The sequence below is a fragment of the Pomacea canaliculata genome, linkage group LG4 (genome assembly GCF_003073045.1).
Source record: "Pomacea canaliculata isolate SZHN2017 linkage group LG4, ASM307304v1, whole genome shotgun sequence".
NCBI lineage: Eukaryota > Metazoa > Mollusca > Gastropoda > Architaenioglossa > Ampullariidae > Pomacea > Pomacea canaliculata.
This window is the reverse complement of record NC_037593.1, coordinates 9,677,210-9,698,278: the sequence shown is the minus strand read 5'-3', so window position 1 is coordinate 9,698,278 and position 21,069 is coordinate 9,677,210. Positions and strand designations below refer to the sequence as shown.

At 42.5% G+C, this 21,069-nt stretch overlaps 1 protein-coding gene across 3 annotated transcripts in view; it reads left to right on the top strand.

Annotated features, from left to right (window-relative positions):
• Window positions 1-21,069, top strand: part of LOC112562827 — a 58,183-nt gene that overhangs the window by 15,032 nt on the left and 22,082 nt on the right. The window contains exon 1 of one of the 3 annotated variants that reach the window (XM_025236361.1): window positions 17,733-17,788. The exons of the other annotated variants lie outside the window; for them this stretch is intronic. The gene's annotated coding sequence lies outside the window, so the exon portion shown is untranslated. Of the gene's footprint in view, window positions 1-17,732; window positions 17,789-21,069 lie in introns of those variants that run through there. 3 annotated transcript variants of the gene reach the window in all.

Below are 21,069 nucleotides of genomic sequence, written 5' to 3'. Positions count from 1 at the left end.
ATTGGGAGAGGAGTCCGGCGAGCAGTGATGGTGAAAATGGCGAAAGTGAGTGAATCCTGGCGAAATAACATCTTTGCACTTTTATACGGTTTCTTGGTTTGATGACAAGGATTCACGAAGTGGTGATTCCAGCTCTAAAAACGATGATTGAAAGGGGTGGAAATCTCAGCACCCAGAAAAACCTCCCGACAGCAAAATCCTGTCTAGAGGGCGGCATGTCCACAAAGAAATACAAATGCTTTGAAGTGGGAACTGGATCTTAAATTCTGTTCATGGTGAAACATACTTTCCTACCTGACCGCCGCTGTTCACTGTTGCATAGTTGTTCTTTTAAAAGTCATACTTTATTAACATGTTTTTTTGTGTAAAAAGTGATTTGGAGGGTCCTAGATTCCAGGTTTCTTCGGGCCATTAACTAGAAAACTCCTTCTGCACACCCAAAACGAATGGGAATTTGATTAAGCATGGAAGTTAAATGGCGGCGGAAGGAGACGGTTGGGTTCTGCCGCACAGATGTCGTGGCCTAGACACAGAGAACCACTCACTGATCTCGAGCATTCTGCCATTAGGACATAGAGATTACCATTCTTTTCTCATACCTTAAACCACTTGCAGAAACTAGCACAGAAATCAGCTTAATTAATTTGTAACAATCGTTACTCATGATGATGATGATGATGATGATGATGATGATGATGATGATGATGACTTTCAAACATGCCTGTCCCTCACAGTGAAATCCCCAATCCCAATAAATCATTAAAAACAAGAAAGTATGTGAGGCAGAGAGGAGGAACATCCACGAGCACAGTAGTTCCGAGACAGCCCGCCAGAGGTATTTGGTGGAAAGGAGGGACCATCCTCCTCCACTAACTCCAAGCCAGCATACGGGAAACATGGGATAAAGAGGGGCAACATCCGCCAGCTCATTAGTCTAAGATAAAGTGTGGGGAAAATGTGTTTTTAAACCTGACTTGAATGCGAAAAGCGAAGACGCAGAATGAGGAGTGCGGGTCCGGGAATCCGGGGTAATGAGACTTACTTCACACTCTCCCCCAGCTCGCTACCCAAAGAACCTACCCCGACATCCAACATAAAACGAGCGATGCTCAGGATTTTCAAGATTCCTCCACACATACCCCAGAGACAAAAGGTGGACTAGCTGGGAAGGTAGGATGGCAGCAGGTCGAAAAGTTAGTTACAAACATTTTCTGGAAGAGAAGAAGTCGGTGGACTCCTTTAACACCGGGGATGTAATATTCCCTGTGTTTTAAATAAAACTTCCTAGAACGTTTCCCTTAATTCTTTCTAGAATATCAGAATTTCTATATCATATTTGTTGTTCTCTTGAAATTCCAAAGTCCTAACGGTTAAAATAAATACTAGAAATGTCTCATCATAATTTGTGTATACACTTGGTGTTTCTGGGGCTCACTTTCCCCTTTTCAAAGGGGCCGAGGGGTCTGTTCAGTAAAAGGAGTTAAAGTTCTCTCTTCCTATCGCTCTCTCACAATATCTTCTGTTTATTGACAGACATTCAAGAATAATAGGTGTGACTCGTGTTAGCTTGCTTGTTTTCAAAGCTTACACGAGTAATTTCCCGGATAAACAGTGAGCAAGTGTCTGATTGCCTCTGAGAAAATAAGTGAGTCGATAGACTTCATCTCAAAAGTCTGACATCCACGAAGTGTTTGCTGCACATTTTGAGGTCTGGTCGCTAGGGAGACGATGAGACATTGTAGTCTGTCTGTGGGCTGCGGGGTCTGCGAGTGTCCAGGGGGAGGGCTTCTCTCTTCCTCCCTTCACCATAGAGAACTCAGCGCCGCCTAGACTGAGAAATATTGAGATACAGTTGCGATGTTACAGTGTGAAGTCGTGAAATGGGCAGTAATGATGATGATAAGGAGGAGGAGGATCATCATGATGATGATGATGATGATGATGATGAATAATTGAGACAAATAAAAGCTTGCGAAGGACTTGAAGATTCGCAAGTAGGTCCCAGGGACAAATAAACCGTTAGGCCTCTAAACGCAGACGACTTAATGACGTCAGCTCAGAACACATCGCGAGAATCATACGTCATCAGGGTCTGAACTTATAAAAAGTACATTTCTCCAACGACGACACATGCAACAGTTGGACTTAAAAACTCATACATTTTCTGTATGATATAAAGTAATATTAAATAATAGTAAGTCAGACAACATTCAGGAAACGCAGAGCGATGTAAAAACAATGAGTCAAAGAAACCGTCTAAACATTGTTTGTAGAGAATTCCCCCAAACCGATGTTTGCGCTTGGCTAACTTTTTATTCTTGAAGCACCCTGGGAGCACGGGAAACCGTGGTCTGTGACGTCATGCACCCTGTGAAAGAGAATTTGGGGGATGAATGTTAGTTTGGAGGGAGAGGGGAGGAAGGTGTCAGGGAGGAGTGTCGAGCAAGTCAAACCTCGTGTGGGAGGGTGAGTGATGGAGAGCACAAGTCATATTTCACTGTAGCTGTGGGGAGGATATTGATCTGCTCCTACTCCAAACTGCCCATCTTCCTCCTCCTCCTTCTCCTCCTCCTCCTCCACTCACCCTCTTATCCGTAGTTCCTTGCGCGTATCGTGGTCTTCCTAGTCTTCTGGTCACACCAGTGTCCTGCTTGTATCACATGAAGAAATCCAACAGGTAGAATGATGAGATTTCTGTCTGCATCCTGAAAATTCAGTCCTTCATTTCTGACCTCTCTCTCTCTCTCTCTACTTTTTTTTTTTTTTGGTGAACATCATGTTTGAAGTCAAGGCCTTCATATTTCTTCAACTTCCTGAAAGAAATGAAAACGCGCTTTATTACCCATAGAGACCTTTCTCAAAACAGAATGGCATCAACCCGAGGAAGCGTCTGTTGTACTGCTGCTTGAAATGAAGTCCAGGTAGGTCTGTATAAGCCACTTGGTGTCATTCTGTCATGTTGTCGCTACATTCTGTCATAGAAGTACCGGTCTCATGGCTGGCTGGCACGACATAAACACATTGTCTCGCCGCCCCCATGTAACTCTATCATGTACCTCCCTGTGCCCCTCTGCTCACCTTTCTCTCCATTTCTTTCCACGCAAGAAGATGAAGAGAAAGAAGTAGTAGAAGATGAAGTTAAAGAAATAGAGGAAGAAGAAGAACAAAATTAAGAACAAAAAGAATGAAGATTTGAAATACGTCCAGAGACTTCGAGCAGTTCTGGTTAGTACAACCTACAGACCCTCACCGGCCAAATGGAGTCAAACGTTCGACCAACGTTTGGAAAAGTTGTGTGCGAAGGTTACATCAAGCCAGTGGTTTGGGGGCAAACACTCCACTCCTTGGGATTTTGATTAACATGATGAGTAAACTTCATACAGGACATGGCCACGATAATGGGACTTAAAGGCTCTTGAGAGGATTGACGCTTTGGCATTCCACACACACACACGCATGTATCTACGCTTGCACAGACCTGCTTATGCATGGACGCACACACACACACGCACATGCACATGCACACACGCACACACACAGAGGGAGGCAGAGGAAAATCAATCTCTGGGAGTTGCGGATGATGAAGGGCGAAATGTCGCGAATAACGGAGGGGAAGGGGGCGGCGAAAGTAGAGAAAGAAATGGGTAGACACAACTGGCAAGAAAAGATTGAAAGTCAGCGAGTTACCGTTGAGACAGAAAATACGACGCAGCAATCTACGCCTCCAGACACTGTAATAAATAAGAACCACTGATCTATCTATACTCATCACGTGCAATCACTTACTTACAGGAACTAACTCAACAAAAAGACCAAAAATTCCTCTTGTATTATTTGCTTGTTCAACTACACTGGTTTTTTTTTTAATTTAAACAAAAAACTTGCTAATAAAGTCTGGATCTCTACACATATTTGTCGAACTTTGAGAAAGGAATTATTCTTTTTGAAAGGCAGCATCATGGAGTCACGTGACCCCAGCTGTCGTGGCGCCTGAGTTCTGATAGCTGTCCCTGCGCGCTTTTCTCTTCCACTCGTGCAATGAAGGAGCACTTATACATCGAGTGCAACATCAAACGGGAAAAATCTCCAGAATAATGAAAAAAGACAAACTCACATCTTCCCAAAATTCATTTCGCTTAGACCTCAAGACTGACACAAATATCAAGTGGTGTTTTTTTTAATTTTTTTTTAAAATTTTTTTGCTTGTTTGTTTTCGGTCTCGTATTGTGAACTTAAACATGAAACATACTGTTCTTTATTTCTCTTGTTTTGTTAACATCGGGGATGAGATACGCTTTTCTTGTCTCGTAGTTTGGAAAAAACTCCATAATGACCGTGCGCCCATCCACCACCCCTACCCACAATACCTCTCTACATAACAGTCTGCTGTGTATCTGTATACATACATCATCTCTCTCTCTCTGGTCTGCATTCCACATAAAACCCTTTCAACCTAGACACTCTTAAAGTCACCACTTTTTAAGGTTTTTTTTCGCCTATCTTGCGACCATCTTGCGGCACGTTGCACAAACACGATCGCCATCTTCCACCCCCAACCCCATCCCCACCCTTTGCAAGTCCCTCCATCGGACGCCACAAAATTAAAACGATTCGGCGATTGGAATCGAGACCCGGGGTTTTCAGGGACCGGAGCAGCAGACGGGAACAAAGGTTTGGCAATAAAGTCACCCTTGCTTCTCCAGGCAGACTAACTGTCTGCTCCGTGGCGAGACTTTCAAACAGTTGAAGCCATTTACTGGACAAACACCAGCGGCTTGTAACTGCCTACAATTGGATAAATACCTACAGACGAGTTCTTCGTTGGCAAATAACGATGTATCTTCTTTTTTCTTGTGCTGAAATAATTTGTTTTTATCTTCGTCTTTAAAAACACATAAAAAAGTTAAACTGATTAGGACCATTGTGGGACTGGAATCACACACGTGTCATGCGCCAGCCTGTATTCTGCAAATAATCCTACCAAGATTTTAACGCCCGACCAGACTCCTATCCGGCTGACATTTCATCGACATTTTATCTGCATTCTGCACGAAATTACCAACAAATCACCTCAATATCAACAAACAGCAATTCATTGAAATTACGCAATTTTCTCTCTCACTCTCTCCCTTCCAAAACTCGCTCACCCTTAACCGCCTCCCCCCAAATCTCCTCCGCGGGTTTTTTTAAGTCCTCATTGCAGTCGGTATCGCATTGCGTTCGTTAACGAAAGGACAGAGGACCTGGGCTCGGCTCTTTAACTGTCGAGTTGAAGGAAAAATCAATCTGCAATGGAGGGAGGAGCATGTATAGGCACGATGCTCCCTCCTTTTTCTTGGCGCGGGGCTGGAGCAACACGACAACAGCTGCAGGAGGGTAAATTGGGTGGACGACAGCATCTCAGGCGAGACTTGGGCGAGTAAGAGAGAGATTGCGCGGCTGCTGGCCACTCTAAATGCACGACGGCGCAAGGATTTTGTTAAAAGAGTAGCACGAGGGGAGAGAGAGAGGGATGGGGAGGAGAGAGGTTCGGGAAAAGCATCTTGACGAAGCGTTGAAGCAGAAAGATAGAGCTGTGGGAATCAATCACCAGGCAACATGTTGTGAGCATGCACTTGCTCTATATATCACACCCGTTCACCTACCCATTCACTCTTGCTGTTACTCTGCCACCCATCCCCAATCAATTCACATCCATCCATTCATACAGATGCACGCGCACGTACACACACGCATGCGCCCGCAGATTGATAAAAGTAATAGTGACACATACACACGTAAATATATAAGGGTTTTTATAAACCGTCCTGGTTAAAAACAAACAAACAAACAGGGATGCTCAAATCTATCTTTACCCATTAATTCCATAAATTTGTCTCTGAACTGTCAAAGCTCCGCCTAAGAACCTCATTGTCCCCCTGAAAGGTTCGATCCCCAGTCCTAACTCTTCCAAAGCCGCTACTTACGCATATCACTTGCAAAACAGTGTTGTCCTTGTTTTGTTTTGTTCTGTTTTGTTTTTAAATTACTATAAAATCACTAAATATTACCATATTTCTTCAAAGGCTTAGACTGAAGAACCACGGGCTATCCTTCTAAATAGAAATTGAAACCAGGTGGCTGCAGAACAGCTTGAAGGATTTTTACCAAACTGCCATCACTCACAAATGTAAAATTTAATTACTCACAAATGAGTGCCTCAAAGACAAGATATCAACTGGCTTATCGTGAAAATAACTTGAAAAAAATGTCAAGGTAGATAAACCCTGTTACCATCCCGGCATGGCCTCCATTGGCATACAGACAGCGAAACCTCAACCTCAGTCAAATTAGCTCCATTTAGCTATGTTTGTAAAGCGCTTTGTACTTGTTCCCGACAGAAAAATGAATGCTGGGTCAGGTCACGTGACCGAAGAGCTCAGTGATGCCTTTGAACCATCATCAACCCATTTGACTGTCAACGACATAGACGCCTCCCCACCCTCGGCTCCAGCACACAGACGATGATACAGCCTCCACAGCATCTTTTATTCATCCCATGGGTGCAAATGGGTCTTGTCCGTGCTCTCATACTTGTACTGGCCACACACAGGGTGACACTAAGCCTTCTCCAGACATTTCCATCTGGCGGGTAGGCTGTCACAATGTTGACGAGTGTTCACGCCTCCTTCTCTCATTTAACATCGAATGTCATCTCCAATACCCTTCCACGGCGTTCTTGTATTCAAGTGAAATGCCAGGCTTGACATTCTCCATGCATGTCTCTTGAGTGTATGTGAGGTGAGTGGTTCATTAGCACCACTCCGTGCTCTAATCCTCTCGTGTCTTTTATTCCCCATCGCATCCATGGAGGTTTGCTATTCGCTTACTTCTCTATAAGTATTTACCTTCACTCCCTGTACTAGCACCCGCCTGACGACCATATTCTTCCTTATTTTCAAGAATTTTTCCCTCCAGTACAAGGATACACTACTTCCAATCCACTTACATCTCCTGTCTCCCTGTAGTCAAATATCATGATGATATTATTTCTCCCAGTCAAATAACATATTGCTGTCTCTGAAATAACTTGCTGCCATGTCTTCCAGGCTGCTGTCCTTCCATCCTGTCTGTTAACAAGAAAGCCGCCTTTGTCTCGTCAAATAACAAGTCAGATAACATATAATACTGTCGTCTCGTACTGTCAAAAAAAAACCTGCTACAATTTCTTCTAGTCTCATTGCTGCTCCCATCCATCCACAGAACCTATTTGTCCACCTTTTCATGAATCGTCATCATAACCCCTGACCCAGCCCATCAGAAAAAAGATCGCGTGTACCTTTACCATTCTATCACGATTACTGATTTTCATGGCCGCCATATTTAGAGAGTAATAACGGAAATCGGATTTGGAGGAATTTACAACTTTGCTTGCATTTTGACTCAGTCTTTTTCTCAAATAAAGATGGAAATCTCAGAGAAGAGGACAAATAATTTCGGACCAAAAAAAAAGAAAAAAAAAACAATGATGACGACGACAAGGGAAAAAAACCGAGATGGCGGGTACAGGTGATTCGTTGTGTTCAGAGAATGAGAAGGATGCATTGTAGCCGACGGAGATCTCATCAAAAGACAGGCTACATGTCCCGTTATTACCACAAAAAATGTGTGGGATGATGGTGGTGGGATGATGGTGGTGGGATGTGTGGGTAGGTGGGGAAATGGAGAAGCTATATTCCTCAGCTTCCACAGACTCTCCAACTTTAGTTACTATCCACAGAAGTTCAGTTATTAAAGATTTTTACCCTGACATGCCGCTTGAAAACTTCTATTTAAGCAGCTTCGAAAAGAGGAATGGGAAATAGTGTGACCACACCACTCTACCCACACTTCCCACCCCACAAATAACATTTCTCCACGAGATCTCGCCAAACCCACTTAATGGTGTCCTTAAAAACCCAATGTGAGTGAGGAGTTGAGAGAATTTATTCCTGTCGTTTAATTTGCTCGGTAGAAATCCCTCGGGGTGGACTGCGTTAAGATGTGAGTGAAAGGTCAAAGGGAGACCGACCAAATCACGTGTCGCAGTTCAGGGGCGAGAATGCAAGAAAGGGAGATAATTCATGCTTTCTTCGCAGGTCAGTGAAGACGTGACAAAAGCAAGAAAACATCAGATTTCCTCGTCTCTAAACTCTAAATCCTCGCCTAGAGTGTCTGACTCGTCAGCTGCCGAGGAACAAAGCCTCTGAGAGACAGGGAGGCTGTGGATCGGTCACGTGCACAAAACCCGACACCACAGTCGATGACAAACACGTGCTCTGGAACTGAAGTAAGAAATCCAGCAGCTCACACTTCTGTCACACTTCTATCTCGACCTCATGGCACGTGAGTGGCCAGTCCTACCTAGCACGACGAACCGACAAAGAAGGACAAACGTTTGACCAAGTTGGCAAAAGTCTTCATATAAACGTCACGTGAAAACTTTGCCAAACTCGGTCAAACATTTGTCTGGTTAAGAAGGGTCGAGCTCCTGAAGCGCACGAACAAGCTTCGTGCCGTTGAATAAGGTAAACGAAATTATCGAACGTGTCTGAGACAAATGGCGATGGCGCTCTTCGTGAGAATGAAAAAAATCTTCACCATGCGAAGTCGTAGGAGGCAGAACCCGTATGTAAGTGAAATCGAGAAAGAGAAAAAGTGGCAGCAGGCTACAAAAAATGGCGGAGTGTCTGACGTGGTGCCTCCCTCTTCCCTCAACCAACCCCTAGACCACAGCACTCCTCCTCCTTTCCTCCGCCTACCCTAGTCAGATCTTTATTTTTCTGTCGTGGTTGTAGGTGGCTGGTCGGGTGGCAAAGCCGAACACCGTGGTTGCCTTCATCACAGCCACCAGACAAACACAGACACAACCAGCACACAAGTCTGTGTTTATAAAGGTTCAAGGACGTTTGACTTGCAGGGGGAAAAATGTTCGAAAATCTTGGAGGAATCAAAAAAGTGGAAATGAAGAAAGTCTCATATTGACGTGGATGGCTTGGCTGCTCCTGCTTTGCTGTTGGTTCTCAAGCAACTCAAGCATCGTCCAGACAGTCTCTGTCCACTCGTTGCCAGAACGGAAAACGTCACATACAGTTACTGAAGTCCTCGTCACGTCACACACAGTTACTGAAGCCTCGTCAAGTCACATACAGTTACTGAAGTCCTCATCACGTCACATACAGTTACTGAAGTCCTCGTCACGTCACATACAGTTACTGAAGCCCTCGTCACGTCACACACAGTTACTGAGTCCTCATCACGTCACTCCCAATCAACCCACAGGCCCTCAGTTCGCCATCTTAGTTTGCAGCTCGTCTGTGCTCACTGAATAAATCTTTTCCAATCTCTCTATCCTTCCTACCTCCCTCCAAAAGAAATATGGTAATCAATACATTGTTCACATGTAACGGACTTCCCTGTCTACACCGTCTACATCACACGGTCTAGAGAGTCTGTGTCTACACTTAGCTAATGAAGACAGGACCCTGGTTGCCATGTCAGCTGGAGTTGAATACAAATTGTCGCTGATCTGCCACAGGTTTCTTCTCAAATAATTTGTCCATGTATGTCTCTAATATTCTATCAATATAGACACCTCGTAAACAACTTTGCTCTCCTTCTGATCACCGCATTTGAAACATCGCCACTATAAGTATATACATCTTTTGGTCAGCTATCCTCTTCCCACGCTGTCCACAAAATCACTTCAGTATAAACTCAGTCACATTGATTTTAGCAAACATTTCAAAAATAAAACACGAAATACGTGCCTGGTCAACACATATTTTTCTTATCTATTTTTAAGTTTTATTTTTTCACTTGTGCTGGAGCTGGTGTTTGCTGCGTCCACTCATATAGTGTGTGTGTGTGCGCGCGCATCGTAGTTTATTTTTCCATTGTTACCTTTCTACCTAGGTTTTCAATTTGTCGTCTTTGTAACTCGCGGTTGAGTCTGACAGCCTGGAGTGTACGGCCGTCAACAAGTACCTTGTTAGAGATTATTATCATTACATAATATAGGTACAGATTCTACATACAACCACCCCCAGTGTATACTTATGGTTGACCGAGGCGGCTCGTAACGGACCACGGTCTGCTTGTAACGGTCTACAGTGTCAACATCTAGGTGTTTTGCTCTACAGTCTTCTTGTCACGATCTCCGGAGTCTAAGCAAACAGCCCATACTGTCCACATATAACAACATATAACGGACTACAACGTCCACGTGTTTTTTGTCCTCAGCGTCTGTATGCGTCTGTTTACAATCTACCTCTGGTCCCCAGTGTCTACATGTCGTAACAAAGGTGCACACGATCAACAGAGAAATATCGACACATTTCACGCTGAACACCTCTATGTAAGTAAACACTTCATTAGAGAAAGATTTGTTGTTATTATTATTGACGGAGGCAGTGTGACTGTCGAGAGCCGACAATCAAACTCAGTGCAAAAAAGACAAGCTGGGGACGCAGGCTTACATTTCTTCTCTCAGGTGCGTGTATGTCTCCAAGTGTTCAACATTACTAGGCTCACAGAAGGCGTGGGAGGACGAGACAATAGCACAGTCACCGTGGCAACGGCAACTGTCGCCGTGGCTGATGTGGACCTGCTCGCCGCACCTGACTCTTGGTGTGAAGCGCTTGGACAGAATCGCTCGCGTCACTCCCGCCCCCTCCTGCTGTTGAACATCTACTGAGGAGAGAGAGGGGTAGAATAATATCGCCCACTCCCTTTTTTAAGGCTGTAAATCAAAGAATATCTATCTCACTCTGTTTTCCGCAATCTTTCTCTCTCTCATACACCCACACTCATCAAATACCATCCTTTGTTGTCCCTGTTTGCTAGCAACATAACCACCGTTAATTATCAATTAATGTCTACCTGGCTGAACTAAAACTCCCTAAGTGAGTCAACCCACGTCTGTCGACAGAATAAAACATAGACAAACTGTATTACAACACTAAACGAAGGCCTTGATGCTGAGTGATTGCATCTCCTTCCGTAATTCTGCCAAGGAATTACATTTCACATCGATTTTGCCTTTTAAGTTCTTTCAGGAGGGAAAGGAATGCTAATAACGGTTTAAGGTAAATGCGAAGAAATAAGAAAATATTTGTTCAGAACAGGTGAACAGTCCATGTTTTAAAAGCATCACTTCGTTAGCAAAACGCCAATTATTACTGAAGCAGGAACAGCACAAGGATACAGTATACTTCAGATTTATTTAATTTGAAATGCTATTGTAAGCTGTCACGATGTTGAGTACATAAAAGTAATATGGGATCTTATTAATGAATACGAAATTGAAGCTTTTACAACGGGAAATATACTTCTATATATCGAGAAAATGAAACCGCATTATGATAATGTTCATATCATACATATCATTCAGTTAGACACCTTAAGATGTTTGGTGTATTAATACAAAAATTAGTTAGACACAATAGCTAAGCGTTAGGCAGACTGGTTAGATAAATCTGTATTTAATAAAATACCTTTTTGTTTCAAAAGAATTTAATAATACTTTTCCCATTGTTAGAACTATCTTATTTGTCCAGGTCCTGAGCGAACTTGTAAAATTAATGAGCAGAAGAAGCGCAGCAGACTGTTTTGTAGTCATGGTGGAGCACACATACACATGATCCTTTGTGTCCACAGTAAACTACTTTATCACAGGCAGCAAGGTGCTAAGACACAAAAAGCGATTACACACCTCGCCACACAGTCGGTCTTATGGAATTATTTTGCCTTGTCAGCTTAGGAAGACAAAAAGTCATTCTTATGTATCATTACCTATTCCATTTATGAAATATCTAAACTCGTTAAAACATGTCTGAACTCTTTATATCCTATCTAAGCTCTTTGTAATATGTCTAAACTCTTTATATCGTATCTAAACTCTTTATATCGTATCTAAACTCTTTATATCTTATCTAAGCTTTTGATAGCATGTCGAGACTCTGTATATTGTTTCTAAACTCTTTATCACATCTCTAAACTCTGTATATGACATTTCTGGGCTGCTTCCCACGCACGCACGCACGCACACGCAGACGCATACACACACTCACACAATCTCGCAAGCACGTATCATATTTCACTTTCCTAATCAAGTCTGTACATTAAGAGTGTCTTTGGTGTTGATTTTCTTCTTGGGGAAAACACGTTTCTTTGAACGAGGTTACTGAGAGCAGGGAACGATGGAAGGTATTCTAACTTCTCTCAGTCTCGCCGTGCGGCAGTCAATATCCACAAGACATCCACGTGCTAACCTTTATGTTGTATTCTTATTTAAAACAACAATCTCTCACTGCAAAACAAAAACAACAATCTCTCACTAACCTTCTAAAATACTGAACAAACAAGATCAACTGACTGTCGTGCTGCTTGAAAGAAAGGAAAAAATTAGTGAATGAATGCATTATGTCAAATTCAAAGATGATGATGATTTCTTTATTCAAAGTTGTAATTGCTTAGTATTTCTCTCCTAAATAACAGTGGAATCGAAATGGTCAAAATATGCAAGGCTCCCTCACCCAACAATAGTGAAAAGAAATGATTCGAAGTTGTTTACAAGGCATCTTTACACACAATACAATGCCCCTTAAACCTCTGCTGATAAACCTGGTGATCTCCCACTTTCTCTCTCTCCCTTTTTCCCTTACTTATTTTTTTAGAAGGAGGATATCCAAGCCAAAAGCTCATGCATTTCGAAATCCCATTAAACAAATCCAGGAGTCAGTCTTTCTCTTTCCCTTCTTCCTTATCTCACGAATAATGCTCGGAACCAGACATGCCCCATTTTGTGCTCAACCCCGATCTGCTTCACATCTACATAGATATTATCGCTGTTGTCGCTGGAGAAGGGGGACGAGGAAGAGAGGACATGTCTGGAAGAGAAGAGCGGCTAGACCACCCGAAGAACAAGCTTTACAAGCTAATAGCAAGAAATATAGTCAGCTTTTGAGGCTAGCTAGCTTTGGGTTTCAGTCGGGTTGTAAGTCGGGAAAACTCTTTCGTGTCCTCCACCACCACCCTCTCACCCACTCAGGGGGACTCATGGTCATCACCAATGATACATTGCTAGACTGGAGTAAGGAAGCAACGGGTAACGGTAACCAAACAGACTAACAATACAACTAACAGCAGCATAGGAAAGGTAGGATTACATGTGCGTTGTTTGGTCAAACCGAGAAACGCCAGAAAATCAAAATGTAGCAAGTTTTTAAAAGTCACTTATATCCGCTCTGGCCAAACAGTGCATCGTTCTATCTTTCAGTTTCAAGTGCTTATCTCTCTCATTATCAAGTGTCTATCTTCCACTTTCAAATATCTGTCTCTCAGAATCAAGCGCTTCTCTCTCTCTTTCTCAAACATTTGAATAGATTTTTAGAGCTCGCTCCTCCAGGTTTTCTGTCTACACAGGTTTCCCTCTATAAACCCCACTCTTCTGTTTCTTTGTTTACACGTTATTTACAGAAGTGGGGCAAAGCGACAGTTCCTAGCCATACATTCTTCGTCATTACCAAAGTTTGCAGTGCAGCCTTGCAACGTAACAACACTAATCGACTTTGGTCTTTGGTCAATTACTGCGGATACAGAGGCAGACAGCTCCGGATCTCCCATGTCCACTCTTGCCGCATCATGTGCACCCAATCCCTCGTGTAATCCTCCAAATCAAAGGGCGTTCAGTGAACGATCAGTCTGTCCTGGGCTTGCTGAGGCTGTCTGTAATGACCAGGCATCGACTCGTTCCCTAACGTACTGCCTCCTCGGAGAGTCTTTATTTTATTCTAGCAAACGAGAAACAGTTTCAAGCAAGGGATCATTTAGAGAGCACAAAGTCTTAGCGGTTGCAAAGCGCTTTTTGTCTTTATTCAAATTATGTGGCGGTTTGTTTATATCATATTGGTCAACAGTTGTAAAGCACTTTTTCAAACAAAAGATTTATTGGTTCTTTTAGGGAGACCCAGTTACAGGGGACTGCTTTGAATAATGGAGAAAGGGGATTTGGGGCCGGTGATTATGGGAGTTTGGCAACGTGAGTGTTGTGTGGTCTGGCCAATGTTATATCTGCGCTGTTTTATGAGTACACCTTTTTTTTTTTTCACTTTTTTTTTGTTTTGTTTAGTTTTGTTTAGTTTGGCTGACTTTATGTTTTAGTTTGTTTATTTTTTTGCTTGCTTGTTTGTTTGTTCGTTTGCTTGCTTGTTTGTGTTTGTTTGTTTGTTTGTTTGTTTGTTTGTTTGTTCGTTCGTTCGTTCGTTCATGTGTTTGTGTGTTTGTGTGTTTGTTCGTTTGTTTGATAGAAAGAGCCAGAGTCATGACTCCACGTGCTTTCTCAGCTACTTCAATCGTTATTCATATTTGAGTTTATGTCCTCTCGCACCATTGCTTCCATCCTCATTTACTGGAGAGACATTCAAGACACACATCTCTAAACCAGGGGGGCGGATAAAGATGGAGATATGTGGGGGAAGGGACAGGGGGTCTGCATGTCTTCAGACCTAAAGACAGCGCGTGCACGCAGGTCACCACACATTGTCTTCTCTTCAACCCCATTGCTGCCCGTCCTGGCTTCCAGCGATGATATCATCTCACTTCCATTTTCCTTTTTATCCTGAATAAGCCGATCAGGTTTGTGCAGGGAGGAGATAGCTTAATCTTCAGTCTTGTCTTTCGCGCCGGATTATTCCGCTGGCTAACAAAAACAGTCAAACGGCGGGTTGTCGTCTTGGGTTGAAAGTGTGACGACTGAGTTTTCAGTTTAAGTTTGACCTCAAGATACACTCAGCACGCGCAAGCTTGCATTTGAATGTGTGTAAATAGTAGATAGATAGAGAGAGAGAGAGTGCTCCAGATCGAGCTTAAAGTAAATAGCAAATATCGTTTGACATGCTTTTGTCATATCAATGCAGGACTTAAAGATGAATGAGAACGCGAGCTGATCGCAGTATTTGTTTGGGTTTTTTATTTTGTTTTTTGTTGTTGTTTTTGGTTGTTTGTTTGGTTGGTTTTTTTTGTTGTTGTTGTTGTTGTTGTTGTTGTTTTTGATAACTCGTCTCTCCGTAGATCCCTTTGGCTGCTGTATGTTGTCGTGAGTATATATAGATATAAGTGTATTGTATTCTGTATGCGTAGCTGAGCTGTCCCTGTTTAAGTGCACTGAGTTTTCTGTGTGGAAGGAAGTGAGCTATACAAGTTAAAACTATATCTATTCTATTCTATTCTATATTATAACTATCTCTATTGTTATAACTAAAGTTGTTTTTATCCTAAAGAACGTGTCATGTGAGGGTGGGCCAACGCCTTCTGTCTGTAAACACCTTATCAACCTGTCCGAAAATGTTTATTACCTACTTTCAAACCCGCAGAGGCCCGTTGTTTTGACGTAATGGCCACGTAAATGTTTCTGTGACACTATGATTTGTCAGCAGCGTTCATCTCTCACGTGATCAATACTATCGATCATGACAACCAAACTCCTGCAGCAACTCAAAGGTGGGTCGGAACGACAGAAAAACAAAACATTAAAAAAAGAAGCTGCTGATTATTTCTGGCATTTCAGATCAAATTTCTTTTTATTGCCTTGTGATGTTCTTGCCTCAAGTAGCCTGTGCACTGTTGTCACGTGATCGAGATATAACGCAGACGGCGGAGGAGGCACGCCTTAATAACATTTTCTCCACCTCACCGCCCACCCAGCAGCAGGATATGAGATTAAAACAGACAAATATCCTGAACCTTTTCTTCTAGGTCAAATTTTGTGAGATCCGAACATTTTTCTGCCAGTTATTTGCAGCGACGCACTTTAAACAAAAATGTATAACGGATATACACGTGGATTATTATTGAGTCGCTAATACTACGTCTGCCGCCTGCTTTGACACTATTCTGTTTGTTTGTTTGTTTGTTTGTTTGTTTGTTTGTTTGTTTGTTTGTTTGTTTGTTTGTTTGTTTGTTTTGCATCCGCGCTGTCGATCTGCTTCTAGATCGTCCGTTAAATCACGGACGTGTGTAGGTGGACTGCTGTCTGTCTGCCAAGACCAACGCTTAGCTTCTTGCCAAGTTCTCCGCTGTTAGTCTCGGTGAGCCTAAACAAACAATGTGACTAAACCGGATGCTTTGTAGTCGCATGCCTCGTTTTAGTAGTTAACTGGAAAAAAATCGTCTGCCAGCTGTCCAGTAATACAAGTTTGTGGTTAGAAATCTTTAAGGGACGCGGAGTAATACCGATTCACTGCGCATGCTGATTGTGGACGCCATTAACTGAATATATGTCTATTGTCCTTGTGAACGTTCACATAAGCACTATTTTCCCGGATATTCTAATCACCGCTCCGTGCACCTGCTTGCGCGTCCTCCAGAGCATCTGTTGCCACAGTCCCACACTTGAGAGCTTGGCCACCACAGGTCGCGCTGTCGATCGACATTGTGCGCGCTTTCTTGGCTACGCAAAAGTCGATTGATTACGTAATGGATGACGCCATACGTCAACTTTCATCACCAGATGACATTCCGTGACATGGTTACTTAGCAACAACTCGCTGACCTTGGCTTCCCACTAAGCCGACAAGTGGAGTCTTGCTTAATGGCGCTTTGTGTGATTGTGAGAGGTCCTGCAATATAATTAGACAGATTAAAAATTACAATGATAATTCTGTATTAACGAGAGGTAAAGTAAGCAAGGCATGCTTTTTTCCATGTAGTCCTCACCTTTTAGAGTAACTGCCAGAAGGACGAGGGTGGTGGCCTGGAGTACCCTGTCCCTGTCCTGCTGGCCCCGCGCCAACCTGTCCGTGCTAGACCCTCACTGCCATTTATTTCCAGACTAGCAGCTCCGTGAGAGTCTAGTTAGAAAGACTATTTGCTGATTGACCTACACTCACCACTTATTACGCAAATTGGCACACAGGATCTCGGCCAGCAACTTGTGTGTCGATGTCTGTGCACTATGTATTAGCATAGTATTGTATTAGTGCATCAGTCCCGTGTTGTCCTCACTGTAAGTCTTTCTATGCTTATGTCTACTGGATGCTATTTACTCTACCGGAACTACATACTACAGAAACCCACAGTGTCTAACTTTTAAACAGCAAATGTTTTATTCCTGATGTTGTTTCTCTTCACCACTGTTTTGTTTTCTTTGCTTTTTTCAGTTTATTTACTTTTGTTTTGTTGGCTTTGAACCAAAGGTCGGTATTTTGTGAGTCTTGTTTACTTGTTTATGGTTCTTTTGTTCCTGGTCGTGATAAACATTTGCCGCGACTGTCATCACATTATTAACATCTACTCAAAAGTGTCTCTAGCCTGAAGACACTAAGTCCACAGGGCGTGTCATGCACGGCAACACAAGGCCAAGCTTGGCGCCCTTGTCTGGAAGATTTACCTTTGAAAGAGGGTCTATCGGCAAGTTGGTCTTGGGACAATTTCATTTGGAGATGGACAGAAGCGCGCAGTCTTGTGCCAGGACTAGACAGGGCCTTGTTAGCAGCCTCTACAAGTCATGGCGTACACACATTAAATGAGTTTTACGGCTGCATCGATCGTTTGCTCAGACGACTTGCGCTCAGACCCTGACTCTCCCCCTCAGCCCACCTCCATCTCCATCCCCATCCCCATCCACCCCCGCCTAGACGGGATCAGTAGCGGCCAACGCCAAAACTATTGGCGGCGTCGGACTCGCTTTCTGCTCTCGTACAGTCCAGTGGCTTCTTGGTTCTGGTTTGGTCAAGATGAAGGCAGGTCGGACAGGGAGGCGACGCCTAAGGTAAGGCTGTAGGAACGTGAAGTTGTCTGGTAGAGAGCGAGGGGAGGTCACTCCCACACTTTTTGTCTCCTTTGTCTGCATCGTCCTCCTCTCCTTCTCTGCGCGCCTCGCTTATTTTCCGACATTCGTCACTGATTTGCTGAGGTTTAATAACCACATTTTACTTTCTTGTCCATCTCCTCTTCCTTTACCACGAATAGGCGCAACCTTCTTTTTTCCTCTCTCTCTCCTCCTCCCCGCCACCTCTCCCTCCTTAGTCCTTATCAGACAATCTTCTTTTCATTTCTGCTTCCGTTTAGATTTTTAAAAAAAGGCCTTTACTTGTAAACATCGTAAATGAACCGACAATTAACTTTTGTGATCATATCCTACATTTCCATCAGGCTGAGCATTAAGACCGGCATCCCCCACAGAGAAAATTTTTTTCTCATTTTTCGTCTTGAATTTTGATGTTAAATATTATATTGATAAAATTTGCGATAAAGTATTGATACGTCTGTAAACATGATTTGTTGCGACGACTGTTATCACTGTAAATGTGTAACATTCATTTTATGTTTTACACACACACACACACACAAAGGTTGTAAAGCCTCTTTTCAGTATAAAGTCTTTTAATTCGTAATGTGCGCTCTTCATCATTTCGTACTATATACTCTTTGTATTAGATGCCCTTATCATTTGTTAACATGTTGATATATCGCTTCCCAATATTCAGTCTATGCCATAAGAACACGAGAGTGCGATCGCCAAGCTGGCATCAGACTTATTCCAGACACTACTGCGGTCACCGTCGGGGTCTGGACGTGGGACTACATTTCCTCCGGGGGCTCCGCGCGCTTTCTTTACACCTTTGACCTCAGTGACCCCAGTCTCCCCAGTCTCCCCAGTCTCCCCTCAAGGGACTGGAACCCACTTGGACCTTGGCAGACAAGGACAACTTTCTTTTTCCACCCTGACCGCCAAACAGACCAGTTTTATAAAAACACATAACTTTAATAAAACGGAGTGTTCATCTTTGGTTAACGTGCCAGTGCGACAGGGAGATGTTTCTTTTAGAGTTTAACCCTTAGGTTGTTAAACAAAAACTTCATGTACTTAAATAATTTGTAATGTCTCTGTGGTCCACCCATAGGTGTTTCTTCTCGGTCTGTGTATAAAAGCGCAGAATCAAAGTGTAGTGTTTCGAAGCAAGCAAAAAAATTATAGCTTTTGGTTCAGATACATCATTTTTAGCTTAAATACAGTTGTGTCTTGTTTTCCGTTGATGGGACGATTTTTTTCATTTGTGTTTGTCAACAGTATACCAAAGAAATTGTAGAAAATTGCTATCATAGGTATCTAAAACAGTTACTAAAACTAGAAACCTTCTGGATGAAGATAGCAGAGAGGCTGTCAATGGAGCCTGGCAAAATCACAATTAACGACACACTTTTGGTGGAGTTTTTTTTTTTTTCTTGTGTTCTACGATTTTTTCTTTTGACACAACCAATAAATATCTTGTAAGATTATACTGTCAATTGTTTGCGGTCTTGTAAAGTTTTGATGGCAGACGCAGAATTTCTGATCGCAAGTATTTCTCGTCCATTATCTAATTACCGTAAATTACCAAGTATAAGCCGCAAATTTTCCCAGCTTAAACCCTGCGGCTTAAACAGCGACGAGGTTTGTTTTCGGATTTTTTTTTCCGGGTTTTTTTCAGATTCCTATTGATTGACGATGAGCTCCGTGTTAAATTGCTAACTGTTAACGTTGTTAAAGTGTTCACTGTTCACATTTTAAAATCAAAGCTGCACACTATTGAAGCATTCATATCAGTAGCTGACACACCCTCATCATGCTGAAAACGAGACGAAATGTCTATGATGCAGCTTTCAAGTTGTATGTATTTGCGACAGTGAAGCTTGTTTGTGAAAAAAGTAGTTTTTTAATTTTAATTAAGTGTGTGTGGCTTATATACAGGGGCGCTCAAAGGACCGAAATTTACGGTAATCATAGATTTTTCATAGATTTCGTTGAAATATTGATAAACAATCTTATTGTACTGCTAGAACGTTTATTTTTAACAATTTAAATTTTATTTTTCTTTGAATTGACCTCTGATTTTCATAGACGATTCGGGAAATGTGAGCACATTCATTCACAGAAGTTTCTTAAAATCCGGGGAAAAAAAAACATTTCTTGCGTGCACACCAAGCCCTTGGAATAAAATATCCTCTGTTTGCCACAACAATTTCGAGCTAAATTCAAAAAATAACATAAAAGGGGTCTAAAAAAAATGTTCGCTTAGGACACAATATCCACCTGCTGCTTTTTAAAAGCGGGTACCTCTCCCACTGCATGTCGTACCCGATATGGTTTGTGTGTGTGTGCGCGCGTATGTCACATGAGAAAAAGAGGCAAGAGAATGCTGAATTTTCTAATGGCATCCCTCTAACCAATTTTTTTTTTAAATTCTTATCCTTAACCTGGTAATGTGAATAGCGGACAGCCTGGCCCCATGCTGAGATTTTGCATTATTCGTGCATTATTGCTGTTGTCATGATTATTGCTGTTTATAATCAGGAACGGTAAAAGTTGTTAAAGGAAAGAGAGAGAGGGAGAAGGAAGAAGAAACCTCTTATAGAAAACTTTATGGATAAATATAAAGTCAGAAACGACGATTTATTGATTAATATAAGTTCTAAGCGTTAATAAGTAGTGCCTGCCATAACAACATCTCTTCTCTCTGAGCCGACTCCTCAGTCATCTCCGTCAGCAATCAAGACCTGGGGAGGGAGAGGTTGGCCGGCGAAAATCAACGGTGTGTAAAAGAACGGACAGAAGGACAGTGTCCTCCGTCTGAGCTCCCCCGCGATCGTGGATTTCGACTGGGGTCCACTTTGCTCCCCTCCCCTGTTTAGATGAGGTGTACTTTGGCGAAAGAATCGTAATATAAATAACAACCCGACGAACAGACTCCTTCCACCTTCACCTCACATACATGACCGGCGGCAACAGATATTTTCTTGATTTCATCACAATTTGTTTAACTGCCTCTTCCTGAAAAAATCGAACGTTTAAAGGTTTACAAAGAATGAAACAAATCATCCAAATTATTGTCCTGACTGTTGATAAAACTGATTAAATGTTGCTGTTTTATCCAGACTTTTAAGTCGTAAACATTCAAGAGCTGTGTAAGTTTTTTCATAGCATTATTTTCATTTTTTAAAAGATATACTATACTGCAAACTTTTGGCAGAGGAAAAGTTTTCGATAAAAGTTGGAATATACATGGCTGT